We start from the raw sequence: 14,922 nt of genomic DNA on the forward strand, positions 1-14,922 counted from the left end.
AAGCGTCGGCACATCAAATTCAGCTCCCAGGAAGTCCCTGGGAAAAGTGATGGTCAGCTTGATGTATCCCAGATATGGCACGGAATGTCCGGCTGCACCCTCGACCTGAAGTAAATCATGCAATGGCTTCACAGGTTGGTTGCTCAGATGTTGGTTATAGAAAGAAACCGGAAGGGTGGTCACCTGTGAACCAGTGCCCAATAGGCAATTGCATGTCGTCCCGGCTATTTCCACCACAGCAGCACATTTCGATCCCACAGTTCAGCAAAGGTGGGGGGATCAGTCCTCTTCTGCTTTAGCTGGAGCTCTGCAATCAGGGTGTTATCCCAGCACCCACGACAAAACTGGTTCAGCAGGTGCCGGTTGATGTCGGCCTCCCTAATTCCTCCCCTCTTCAGAGCAGCATTAAGGGCAAAATGGAGTCGCTGCAGATACGCGGATGGCTTCTCTCCCAAGTCCTGGAATGTATCCATAAACCGAGCATAGAGCTCATCTCCATCCTGCACGGTACAGTAGGCAGAGTCCAAAGTATTTATGTACACTGTAGGCACTGTGTCATGGCTTAAATGTTTTATTATGTCAGCTGCGGGAGGGAGGAGGCTCTCCACTATTCTCCGGGACCTCTGGAGGTCAGACACAGATGGATCCCTCAGGCCTCATAGTCAGACTCATGAGGAGGTCTGGGCGTCCGACCAGAGAACACTCTAAGTCTCTGATGATGCACTGCTCCCTCTTCACTTTTCACAATATGCTCTACTACATAACGCTGTACCTCAGGTGGATGGACATCAATGTTGGAGGTGGTGCGTCCCATTCCTGCCTGCGATGTAGAAGCTGATGGATGTGGCCTGGGCTCAGGTGCTGACCTGAGAGCAGTATCTTGGAGTTTGCCTGTCGCAGCTGAAGCTGAATGAGTTGGTGACTCGCTCGGCCATGAGTCTTGAGGTGGAGCAGGGGGCTCAGTCTGCACTGGTGACATTTTGACAGCAGGGTTAGGAAGCTCAGCAACAGACAATCCAATCTGAGTCATCATTGATTTGAGCACATCAACGTAATCTATACCGGTCAGTTCTGCTATTTCTTTTAGATCAGACAGATACGACTTGGTTTTAGTTCTAGCAAAATGATCTGTGGATACAGTGGATAGCTCAGAGAGGTAAAGCGTCTCTTTCGCAGCAGTTAATTGATAAGGTAAAATAGGGCTGTCAGTGTGGGCGCAGCCATTTTGAACGGGATTTAACCCTTTGAAATCTCGCAGTATGTTTAAAATCTCGCGAGATTTCGGACGGAGCGCAAACACCATTAGGGGCAAAAACACCTGGGTTACACGTAGATCTGTAGTTTAGTTCATGGTAAATGGACTTGATCTTGCATAGCGCTTTTTCTGTTATGTTTTAGTTAGGCGAACCCCAAGTACAGAGATGGACACTCAATTTAAAAGTTCAAAAAGGTAATTTAATGCTCCAAGGAAAAGCAAAAGGAGCAGGCAGTGAGGGCACGGAGCTGGCTGGCTAGATGACAATCCACTTGAGAGAAACTGGAAGTCACAGGAGGCACACCAGTGAAATCTAAAGACAAGAGAAACGTTGGTCAGTCCAAGAAAGTGAACTGACCAAGACTGGGAGCGTAAGGTGACACTACTGAATGAGACAGAATTATCTGGCAGAGAAGTGGCGTGCAGGCCAGGCTTTTATGGAGGAGGTGATGACTGATTGGAGTCAGGTGTGACTCGTCTGCTGCGTGGAGGAGCCAGCCACACCCGCTGCCGCTCACATACCTGCAGGAGACAGAAACACAGAAGGAGGAGGCAGAACACAAAACTACACCAGAAAACAAAACTGAGTCGAAACATCACGTTTCTAGTCTTCTGACGATGCAAAGTGCTCCTTACAGTGCAGGTCACATCTACACATTCACACACTGATGGCAGTAAAGTGTCCATCATTATTAGCTAATCCCAGTCATACACACAAGACAGTGGGAGCAATTTGGGATTAGGTGTCTTCTACAATTCATTTAGCAGATGCTTTTATAACGTACTCACGGCTTGATTGCTAAAATGTAAAGTTAAATATGCTTGTCCCTGATGTTTCACTATGAAACGAATGTCTGGATGTGGAAGGAATAATGTTAACACACAGCAGCGATGTCCTTTGTTCAAAGTTAAAAGACTTGAGCGCTGATATTTCCTTGGCCACCTCTGAGATCGTTGGCATTGATATTCTCCTGCAGCCGTTTCTCATTATCCTGGGAGTGTCAAAGAATCAATCAGAGCTTCAAAGAGCTAAAGGACAGCTTTTATCTTAGACTCGCATTACTGAGAGGAAATGAATGAGGCGGCGCTTGCGTGCTAGTTCAGGCAGAGAACTCGAGCTGCACTGATTTCACACTTACACATGCGTCATTATCCACAATCACCTGACAACACCTCTGTTCAATTCGCGGTCTATTCAAGCTGCAAGATTTTGGGTCTCTCGCCCTACTCTGTCATCGGCAGCTCTGACTTGTACTCACCACAGCATCCACCTGGAAGCTCCAACGTGGGAGGTTTAAAGGCGCACTTTGTAGACTGTTTGTGTATGTTTTCCAAACTACACACAAACTTTATTCAAACAAAAAAAATGGGTCCCTAGAGTTAAAGAGCAACCAGGAGCACTATACCAGGCTCCCTTGCGTAGCATTTTATTTTCAGAGTTACAGGGACCAAACTACAGTTTTTGTAGAGTTTTTTTTCACAGAATGTGTACATTTCTCCAACTTTCTCATTCTCTACCAAAACACCATAGTGCAGCCTGAACATATCAGCTCATCACTCTCTAAACCTTGGTATATAAAATGAAATTGATGCCATAAATAAACGCTGCAGCATGTAATACTGATATTTTGCAACACACAGGGAATGTCTGAAATTAGAAAATTGCTTCTTGATTTGACAAAATGTATTCTACAGTATACTATTTTAAATCTCCCTCTTGGGGAAGATTAAAAACCTGAACATCAGGTAAATCCATCTATATCAAACACGCTGCTGCCCTACACCTCCATCCCAAGGGGCTAGCGTGTGGAAAAGGAAGCCAATAAAGAACTGTAAAAAAAAAAAAAAAAGTTCTGTAAGTGTCCACTTTAGGCTGACTGTAAAAGTTATAAAAAATATTGAAAGCAGAAATAAACAGTCTGCTTGAAGAAACAACACTTTGATTTGAGTATTTAACGTTGTTTTTTTTGTTTTTTTTAAAGTGTACTGAACTAAACATGTCATTCAGACTCATTCTTGGGACACACATCTAAGGAAATACATCCAAAGCTTGAAATCAGGAACAGACCAGCTGGCAAAATAAGGTCTAAGCCATCAGGCGTATCAAAAAAAAAAAAAAAAGGTAGAAAAGCATCACTGCTGACACTGCACCAAAATATCTGTCAGTCTCATCCTACATTATAGCCTCACTTACTGTAAAATACCTAAATATACCTCTTCACTCCTAGGAGCAAACAGCTTTTAAACCTGAAGCAGACACTGTGCCATTTTGCAAAGCTTTTCCTGACTAGAAGATTGTGTTTTAAATCCCAACAGCTTCATAATTTGATGAAAAACATCCCAGTGAACGCTGAGGGTCATTCAAATGTTTAAATAATTAACCCAGGCAATTGATTTGGGATTTCAAATGGAGGCAGGGAAATATGATTAGTGAGAGCTACCTGCAGTCCTGCTCTCATGTCGTCGCTGGGCTTAAAAGTAATGTCCAAAACGTCCATAAATCCCAGCCATTTCAAAGACACTCTTAAGATTGTAGAATATGTTGGAAAACACAAAAGCTCCAACGGTGGAGAAAGGTACTTTTCCCATCATGACCACTTCGCTTCTCTGGGTGGGAGCATTAAGAGCCTAATGTTTCCCAGCACTCACCTATCATTATGGACATGATGAATGCAAGTAAAATTAATGAAAACAACCATGAACAGGTGAAGGGTGGGTTAGTCACTCAAAGGAAAGGCAAAGAGCTTAGAAGTGCAAATAAAATGTCACAAGACGTGAATTTCCACACGTGTATTTTATAGGAATTAAAGGTCTAGAACAGAACAGAACACCCTTTTCATAGTACTACTCAGCAGGTGCTCAGGAGGAGGCTAATATAAACTTCTGTTGCTATGTTACTAATGCATAACAGCTCTACAGTCTTTTAAGTGTTTTGAACAGATACATCGAGGCAAACAAAAACCTTGGTCAATTAACTCTCCTTTAAGAAAAGTAAGGCAACCTCCTGAAGTTTTTGACAGCAAAAGTTTTTATTTTTTACTTTAGTTTAAACATGAAAACTAGCAGGAACAAATGACAATCTGTTTTGTAGGGCTGTTTGTGAATGTTTTGTGAGTACAATATAACCAGAGTGAAGAACGGGGAGAAGAACAAATAAAATCAATGTATTATTATTAATATATATATATATAATTATATACATACTACACGCAAAACAAATAATATTAATAATAATAAATCTCGTAACAATAAATTAAAATAAATTAATATATATTTGGGACGGCAAATGTTAACAGTATTATATATATATATATGTATATATACATATATACACACATATATACACACACACACATACATACATATATATATATATATATACACACACATGTATACATTGTGGGTCATCGGTGGAAGAGGGGGTGGAGAGGGTTTCCATAGAGATGGTGAAGAGACGTAATTTATTGTTTAAGTTGGACAGGTTTGTTTTTGATGTATCTCCAAGCAAACACAGAGAAGGAGATAGAGGGATGTGGCAGCCCATGAGAACTGAGAGTGACTTTCTGACTTCTCACCAAAATTGTTGAACAGGTGTATAAAAGTGTCTAGGTTGTTTTGAGTGCAGTTCGTAATTGTGTCGGCTTCCCTGCTGAGTCCTTGATGGAGGAGATAGTTCTTTGTTTCTTTTTTCTGTCTGATTAGGTTTGCCAGGTATTTTCCAGATTTATTGTTGTGATGGAAATGTTCTTGACAGAGTCAATGTATCAAGAGACGTTATCTATTTTGTTATCTATTATTTAGTTCATTTGTAATTTGTATTTTCTTAGTTCAATCTGGGTTTGTTCTGTTGGGTTGCTTGCCATTATGTCTTCGAGGTGTTTATTTTTTTTCCGTTCTTTCTTCTTTTTGTAAACTCCTTTTCCTGTTTCCCAAATAGTAGACGGAGAGGATTTTGGGGAATCATTTATTTCTAGGAAGGATGCCCACTCCTTTCTAATGAGAGTATCAAACCCAGGATCTTTGAGGAGGGATATATGAAAGAGGGATGATTTTTTTTCCATGTGAATGTTATTGGAGCATGGTCACTTATGAGTATGGGGTGGATCTTTTTATCTGAAATATTAGATATTATTGAATTTGTAGTGAGAAAGAGGTAATTGTGTGAGAAAGACAAACCGGTAAAAAAGATGTGTATTGTCTTGTGGATAGATATTGCAGCTGACAACTATAAGTGATGGATGAGTGATGGTCAGTGATGGTGGAGTTGTGGACAAATGAGACTTTGTTGATAATGAAAATGGAGACCCCTCTCTGTTTTCTGTTTTGGTAGGCTGAGAAAATATGATTTAATTGTGTTGATTTTAATTTATTATGGTCTTGATCAGAGAAATGTGTTTCTTGAAGTAGACAAATGTCCGCTTGTAGATGAGTTACGTCGAGTATGTTCCAAGATACAAATTTTGAGATAACATTTTAGAAACGTTACAGGATTCTGTTATTTTGATCGTGTGTGTCTGTGTGTGTGTGTGTGTCTGTGTGTGTGTGTGTCTGTGTGTGTGTGTGTGTCTGTGTGTGTGTGTGTTTTTGTCTTTGAGTGTGGGTGTGTGAGTGTGTGCTAGCCACATGGAGCTTAATTAGTACCTGCTGATAAGAAACATAAAACATAGAGAAACAAACAAATACTGAGAATGCCAGGCAGCGTCAGTGCTTATCAAGGCCAGTACTGGTGATTGCAATAAGACATGAGTGGTAGGTTTAGGGTGTGTGTATGTGTGTACATGTTTATCTATGTTTATCTATGGACGTGCGTGCGTGTGCAGTATATCTAAATATGTGTGTGTGTATACATGTGTGTGTGTGTGTGTGTGTGTGTCTAACTAATGCGCGGAGGGAAAAAGAGGGAGCAGAAAAGCGTTTATGACGGGGGGTTAGAGGAGTCAGGGGGTGATGTTCATGTCACAATGTCGGATGGGATGAAGCAGTTTGCGGTGGTCCATGATTTGTTTTGGAAACTGGTCATTAAGTCATTACCCATCATTAAGTTGCTTGCCTTGTTGTTTAACTTGTTGCTGCTGTTTGAAAATGTTCGAATTTTGCGATGATGGGGCGTGGACAGTCGGCCGAGATGTTTTTCTAACCCATCCGCTGAGCGCGGTGGAATGTGATGGTGTTTACGGTCTTGGTGGGAAGTTTCAGCTGTTGGGTCGTGAAGTCCTCTACGGTTTTCTGCGGGTCATCTACAGGGTGTTCTGTAATGCCAAAGAAGACGAGATTGTCCCTCATGATGCGCGACTGTAAGTCGAAGTTGTTTTGTTGTCAGCGGTAATTGATGTGAGCTGAGGGGAGAGTGTGTTGACAGACCATTAAAGTGATTTGTTTCTCTTGGTGAGAGTTTCGAGTTGTTCCTGACTGAAGTCCAGGCTGTGACAGATAGCCTGAAATTCGCGCTGTAAAACTTCGACAAGGGCTATTCTGTTGTCGAGACCAAAGAGTTTTCGTTCAATGGAGATAAGGATGTCGCTTAACTCTGAGCAGCTTGAGGGTTTTGGAGGAGTACCTGTGCTGGAGAGTGAGTCTGGTCGGAGCCTTCTTTTGTCGTTGCCAGGGGTGGACTTGGCTCAGCCGGTGGTTTTGTCCTTGGTCATCGTGCAGAGTTTGTCATAACACTCATCGATACATTCTTCAGGATGATCGAGGTCGTTTGATGACAAAGTCCGGTTTTGAGAGGAGGAAAGGTTTAGAATATAGGGAGAAAGTTTGTTTATCTTATCTCGCAGCTGGATGCCACCATCTTCAGTCTCACTGTCACTGTCTCATGGGATTTTTGCGTCCACGGCAGCATGCCCTCTCCTGTTCAGCAAATGTTTAAAGACACAAGTCCAAATACTCAAATGTATTTTTTCCCCGTAATTGTGTTATTTCCAGGGCTAAAGAAGGAAAAAAAATAAACCGAGAGTGTGAGTCAAAACCAAGAAAAAAAAACAGAGTGATAAGCCAAGACGGAGCGAAAGAAACTCGGGAAAGAGAGAGGCTGGTAAATTTGCGACCTCAGTGACCTTGGCGGTGGCAGTGTGTAACGATTGATGCCTTTTTCACAGCTTTCTCTCCCATTAGTGCCGTAATAAGAAAGCCCATCTCGTGTCACCTGAGGGCTGCTGCCGCCTCCACATTCATCATCCCACAACAAAAGGTGACCTGTGTTATCCAGCTAGCCATCTCTTATAAGGCCGCCTGCTTTGATTACCATGGCAACACTCTCTTAATAGTCACATGATTAAGTCCAAGTTTTGAATTGCTCAGTCAACTAACACTGCAACAGCGAGTGCAAATTACTAAAACTTCTGTAGTGCTTCAGCTACTGTAACTAGAGACCAAACATACTGTGAATGTGTGGTTTGGGTTCTTCTTACATGCTGTCCCATGAGTTCTGTTCTTCCCTGTCCTCTAACACTTGTTTCCAAACCTCTTCCCCAAAACACAACGGTTAAAGTTAGAGACGAGATAGCATATAAAAAAATCATCTCCTGTACTGGTGATGCATTTATTTTATAGTTGTCATGCCAGGAAAGACCAAAGCTAAAAGGTGAGTGAATTCAATCAGCGTTGACACAATTGACTGTATCTGCTGGATGTTTGAATGAATACGATTTGATAAGTGAGAATGTTCCTAGTTTTGTATTAAAATGTGCACCTTTTTTCAATTTAAGTTTGCCAAATTAAACAATAAAGTAGTGATTTGGATAGTAATTGGTGAAACTTCAGACATCTAGCCTACAGTACAGATCAGGAGCTGATTGAGGTGGCATCATGATGTAATTTATTATCCTATGAGCTGCTCCGTCTAAGGAACAGAAAATTAATTTATTTCGCCAGTGCTCTAATAATCTCCAATTTAGTTTCCAATTAAACATGGTCTGCATGCTAATTGAAACCTTGCTAGCTAACAGTAAGTGTGAGCTTGATTTAAAAAAAAAAAAAAGTATCTGAAAGAGTGGAGCTCCAGCATGCACTGAGATTACTGGGGTCAGGTGAGATTCCAAAATGACAAAAGTTGCATGTGATAAATGCACTCAACACAAATTCCTCGTGCTATATCAAAAGCAATGACCACTTTATAGTATGAAGCATATTTTTTTTCAAAGAAAGCATCAAAAATAAGTCTGACTTTTCACCTGCTTATGTCAGCAAAACTCAAAACCCCAGACCAGGCAAGAAATCTTATAAAATGTTATAAGCCACATAAAGACAATCACAAAATCAGACTGTAATGTTACCACGAACCGTCCAAACCGCTCAGGTGGTCTGGTACAGGTCTGCTGTCTGTCCCCAGAGTCTTAATTAAACACAGAGAAGCAGCATTCAGTGTCTATGCTTTGTATATCTGGAACAAACTTCCAGAAAACTGCAGGTCTGCGGAAACTCTTATCTCTTTTAAATCCAGGTTAAATACAAACCTGTTTACAGCTGCCTTTAACTGAACTATTTTAATCTTTCACTCTGCACAGTAACTTGTAATTCTTTTTATATTTTTAGTTCAATTAATATTATTTTAATTATTTTTACTTGAACATATTTTCATACTTAATTTAAGTGATTTTGGCATTTTCTATTGTATTTTATCTTTCCTCTGTCATAATGTGATAATGTGATATGTAAAGCACTTGAATTTGCGATGTTGTTGAAATGTGTTATATAAAAATAAACGTGCATTGCCTTTGGTTGTTGATTTGATTATTTGCACTTGTTATTTAAATCTGAAGAGGGAATGTAGGGAATGTACCACCCTGGTAAACACTGCCTCTGTCCTTACACTCTCAACTCTCCCATTAAATCTCAGCTACAGACTCCATAAAACAAGGATGTGGCCTCAGTGACATCACCCATTAGTTTTTTCAGAATAATTTTGAAGCCCAAACAACATGGTCACCATATTGGAAACGTTGTCTCAACTTAACTATTAGTCAACCTGTAAACAGAGGAGAGGTGGAGACTGAGGCGAGCATTTAGCGTCCTGGCTAACAATACATCCCCTGTCAGTCAGATCCACCATGTATGTAAGAAGACTTAATATGATACAAACTGAAGAATAAAATGCAGGGTGTACCAATAAAGACAATCTTTTCAGACAATATGTTTTTGTACCAGGTTGTAAACATGTTTAAAAGTGGACATTAAAACACTGGAGTGAATAATTGAGAAACTACCTTTTTTTTGCAGTTTTTTTTTGTCACACCAGAGGTTACTGCTAGATATGAAATTACATTGAAACATTTTTGTCCTGAACAATCAACTTCACATATAAACATAATTATGATTATGTCAATAATATCTCTCAGTGCATAACCTCTTCGGAAATAGGTTTGTCTACTTCTAATAGTTCATGCAGTGATCACTCAAAGTTATTCATGGATTTGCTGAAATGTCCTTTTTGTGTCCTGTCATTGTGCACTGCCTCATGCCTATGTGCATTGTGCCTCCACAGCAGGGATGTCACGATAAAGAAATGTGCATGTCCATCAACAACAGATCAAATGCAGAAGAGAACAGGCAGACTGTTCTCTTCTGTTTTCAAAGTAGACAGTACTTCCTCTAAAGGGTTAGCCTTTCACCCCTCAAAAATTGAACTCATAATTTGAATTTTCCCCATATCACATCTTTTTTTTTTTCAATGGGTGGTTTCAAGCAGGCAATTCAATCTATTGGCAGAATAAGTAGGTTAGTGCATTTAGAAAAAAACCTTGATTGAAATGGAGTCGACAGGGTAAACAAAAATGCAGCTACAGCTTTTGGGGGAAAGAAAACTTGAGAAAGAATCTGTCGACATTCATTAGTTTCAATCCACAAAGTGAAATTTTGATGCCAGACCATATATTGATTCATATATTGATTTTTCAATGTTGTTCTTTCCTCATAGAGATGCAACCACAAGTCAGAACCAAATATTTACACAGTTATGCAATCAAGTGCAGCAAAAGAAATCCAAAAGTCCAAAAAGAATAAACAAAGAGAAAATAATTGTCTGGTTGTGTAATACATTTGTCACGGTTGGTGCATTTTTCATTCATAAGAGTAAATTTAGTCACCCAAGTGTGCCAAGGTCTTTCATTAATCATTCAACATCGCGCTGTATGAAGGAAAGAAAATCATTATTCAATTTCGTAACATTTAATTAGAAAAAAGAATGAGCAGTAATCAATAGAATTTGTGTGAAGATTAATTAAAGTATTCACAGTGTAACTCAAAGTGCCTTATTGCCAATGTAAACTATACGTGATGGAGCTTACGCAACAACATTTCATAGAAAGTTCCATCTGAACCCGAATAACAAGCATGACAATTACCCACAAACCAACTGAACTGACTCTTTGCTACAAATGTCACTCCAGGAAGTGCACTTAAAACTAATACAGGGAATCCTAGCTTTGAGTTATAATATGTAGAGTTTCATTTTTTTGTTTTTGTCTACTGACATTATTTCAAACATGTCCAACTGTTTTGAAATTCATTAATTTTCTAGTTGTAACAGGACGTGTTTTGTTGCATCATTTATATTGTTAGCACGGAATCACTGGCTGTTACGTCAACAATAATTCAATTTATATCATAAGTTTAATGTTACCATTTTGTTTTGCTTCATAAATGGATGCTACCTTTTGTAAACGCTTTCCGACTTTCCGTTTCAGTGTAAATACGGTTCCATTTTCCCTTTGAGTATCTAACCATCGTTAACAAAAGCCAGCCATCATTTGGCCAAGCTGAAATCACGCGGCCAATGTTGTGTAACTTTGATTGCTAACATAACACTGTGCTAGGTCTGTATGGCATTTTGAGTTATTCCCCTTTGCATAGCTGTCATTCAACATTAACGTTAGCAACACAACATTCGCAACACAAGGTTAATGTTTTCCTTACAGCGGTCCTCTTTTCTCAACAGAATTTGAACTTACATGTATGCATGCAGTGACGTTAATATTATAATATTAATATTATATAAGATCACTCTCCATGATGCCATATCTGGAATGCAGTCCAAGACTAATGTTGTTGAATCACTGCAACTAAATCTTAGTAAACCCAATCATCTGTGCTGTCATGACACATATCCTCTACTATTGCTAGAACCGAAAACTATGTCATGGCAGCTGTATTTTTTCAACGCTTAAAGATGTCCTATATCACATGTCAAGTTGTTTCGTTGAGTACAACATAACACATTGCACCTAGCCCTTCCTGACCACCCACGTACTGACCAAACACATTACCAACAAGTAGACTCTGAACGGGCACTGCACGACTATAATGCTGAAATTAAACATATTAGCTCCCCCCAGAGTGAGACTCAAAGTAATGGAAATACGTGAAGTGCTATTATCATTAATAGCTTCAAGTCATTATGCATGACTTATGGAACATCAAGAGGAACTATTGGAAGGTATATCAGGTATTTTCTTAAATTCAATAACTGTGAGTCATTGTTATTTTAAACTGTAGGAAATAGTTAGACATCCAGTATATCTTCATGATAAATAAAGGCTGTTAACAGTGCAAACATGAAGATGTAGTTCAAACAAATGTGAAAAAGCCTCAATCCTGCAATGTGTCATAAATGCATATTTGGGTCTGAACAAAGTCATTCTGGTTTTTCCCTTCACTTCTGTAATTCAGTGAGAGAAATGAGCTGCCAGTATTTTAAACCTTGACAAAATGGTGTCAGGGAAACTGTCATCTTTGAACAGCATCAACCTTTCTTTATTTTTAAGCAGGCCTACTTTGACGTCATCGCTTGCTTCTCATCTCTCCTGACTCTCTGCCGTCCATCCCCCAAGGAAAATCACACTTCTCCAGCAAAGTTCAAGTTAAAAGGGAAGAAGTATTCAGAATGCAGGAACACAACAACACAATGAGCCCTTCTTTTTTTTAATACTGCAGAAGTTGCCCAAATCAGAAGTGTAAAGTAATGTGTAAACCATAATTGCTGGTCTGACAGACGACTAAAGACGTTGAAAACTGTAGAGACAGAGAGAGCACTGAAAGGTAGTAGTAATACGTTTTTTTTAAAATATAATGCAGGTGTCTGAGTTTTGATTTCACATGTTCTGTTGCAGATTTGTTTTCACTCCTTAAGAGCTGCTGTCACACTGCTTTATTGTCCCACTCCACCAGAGGCAAACTGTGACTTCCTGTGCTGTGCTACCTCATTTAGGTAGAATCATGACAGAGCACCTGGAGGATCTGCAGAGCAATGGGCCAGGTTGCACTGTCACAGTCAGATGAAACAGCTGGTAACTGCAGTGCGTTCCCACAAGGGCGCCATGTAAACCAACAATTGTGTTGTGTATGCACCGACTACAAAAACCAGTCATGTGCAAAAAGTTAACATTGACTGTTTTTTTGCTGATGTAGAACGTTTATTGGAATTCATAGCTCCCTTTCTGTCTTATAACACAGACAGGCTTATGTTTCACAGCCAAAGCACTACAGCATCATCCGCCATTCACTTCCATACAGTGTTAATGAGTGACAGGTGTCCTGGAGCGCTTCCTTGATTGGGCCCATAGGCCGATGAGTTTTGACCAATGAAACACAACTGTAGTGTTAAAACCTGTGGAGATGCTGATAAACTAACCCTGACTGACTTGGTGACAAGGTCTTCATAAGATGTGTCCCAATGCAGGGGGAGCATCCAATGACAGGCCATGCCTACGTAGCTTATGTAGCTCACTAAGGCCGAGCTGAAATGAGACAGTCTGGTCTTTGGTTTTTGCACGACTTGAAACCATTTACTGAAGGGTAATCATGAGGCCTTGATAGCATCACAGTTATGTTGCATGCCCCATGTACAGAGGACATGGCTAGAGTCATAGCCATAGCAACCATGGGTTTTTAATCTGACCTCAGCACATGGCGGTCATCGCCCGCTCTCTCCTCTCAATATTCCCCGACTCTCTTCAGCTGTCTTATCTAATAAATCCAAAAATGGGAAAGCGTTGGTTGCTTGAAAGTCTGCTTAAAGGATGCTCTGTATGCATAGTTTTTTGGCCTGGGAAAAGTAGTACACATGTTTTGGCCACATTTAAAGAAGCCTTCGAAATGAGACAGCTTTCTACTTGCCGCTGTGACGCAATCAGCTCAAATACACCCGTCAAATGATGTATTCCCTGAATAGAAACACTGAGATTCTCTTTCATTTAAAATATATTTTTACAAAGAAATCTGCCACGCTCAAGATGAAATAAATCCATCTTACATTTCACTGTGAGGCAGGTTATGTCCACCTTTAACAAAAAAAAATAAAGTGCATGAGAATTCACAATCATTGTACCCAAAAAAATCCTTCTGGTTAGTTTTGACCCAGTGAAAAATCCATTAGCTCTATGAGTCTAGACCCAGTTTGTCTCTTTCTGCTATCAGTGAGCAGACTGTTTTGGGTGTCGCTTCACATCAGCAGTTTTTCTGCTAATGAGCTGCTGCTTTGATTGGCAGTTGGACCGGAGGAACAACCAGGAGCTCGACTGACAAAAGACACTGAGGTTAGCTGATTGGTCAAATCGAACAAGTTGCAGTTGCAGTGTCTGCAATTACATCTCAACAAAGTTGATGTTGGTGACTGCTGAATGTAATGTGGTTTTCATTGCACATTAATCACAATTAGAAAATCCCAATTTGTGAGCCAGATGTGTTGGATCAATCTGTTTGTTTGGACAGTCTCTGGTGGAACCTTTGGTTCTGCTTTGTTGGATTGTGACGAAAAAAACCCTGTCACAGATACAGAGCATGTTTAGCTATTGGCCAATCAAAAAAGCTGTTCAAAAACACCTGTTCTGTCTTTTTTTTTTTTTTTAATCCGACACCTCAAGTCTGTTTTTTTTTCTCATTATTTATGGGTAAAGATGTAGCTTCTTGCTGCGGATACTTTGCCTCAGGAGTTTTCATGCCATGAGTTTATAAATGAAATCTGAACCCTTCTTTACAAATTAAACAAGCAGGACAAATTAGTTTTGCATATCAGTTCACTTTTCACTCACTCCCCTCATGCATGCTCACCCATTTTTTCCTGACGTCTTCAGCTTTTGTCATCACCTTGTCACAAATATCCAGGGGCACTGGAACATACCCTCATTATAAGCTTTTATTTGAATATGGCTTAGAGTGCCTTAAGTTCATTTGTTACATCCCAACTGCCTAGTCTTTCAACTTTCATCTGTTACACCATCTTTTTAACCTCAGATGACATCCTAAGCCAACACCTCAATAAACAGTTTCCCGGGCTCCTCTCAGGGATATATCTGGAGAATTCATTACAATATCATCTGTGTATAATGAATTACAGCTTTACTCTGTTCACCTGTCTCTCCTAACTGAAATATGTTTTTTTAAGGGGCAAGATACATAATCATTACAATGATGTAGCACTTAATAGTATACAGTGCTGTATGTCATATTACTGTTCATAGCACTTTATATTATTAAAGAAAGACCCAATAGTTTTTCCTAAAGAATGAGCTTCATGGGCTTCCATACGTGTGGTGGTGACTGTGTCTGCAGAGACTCTGTCCTCAGCCTGTAATTTGATGTTTCTGTTGACTCGGGATGTTTCAGAGCGGAGAGCTGGCATGTTTCCTCCCAGCCAGTGACACAAGTGGATTTGGGATACAATTGAGCAATTG

The sequence above is a fragment of the Symphodus melops genome (assembly GCF_947650265.1).
Source record: "Symphodus melops genome assembly, chromosome: 14".
In the NCBI taxonomy this organism is placed as follows: domain Eukaryota; kingdom Metazoa; phylum Chordata; class Actinopteri; order Labriformes; family Labridae; genus Symphodus; species Symphodus melops.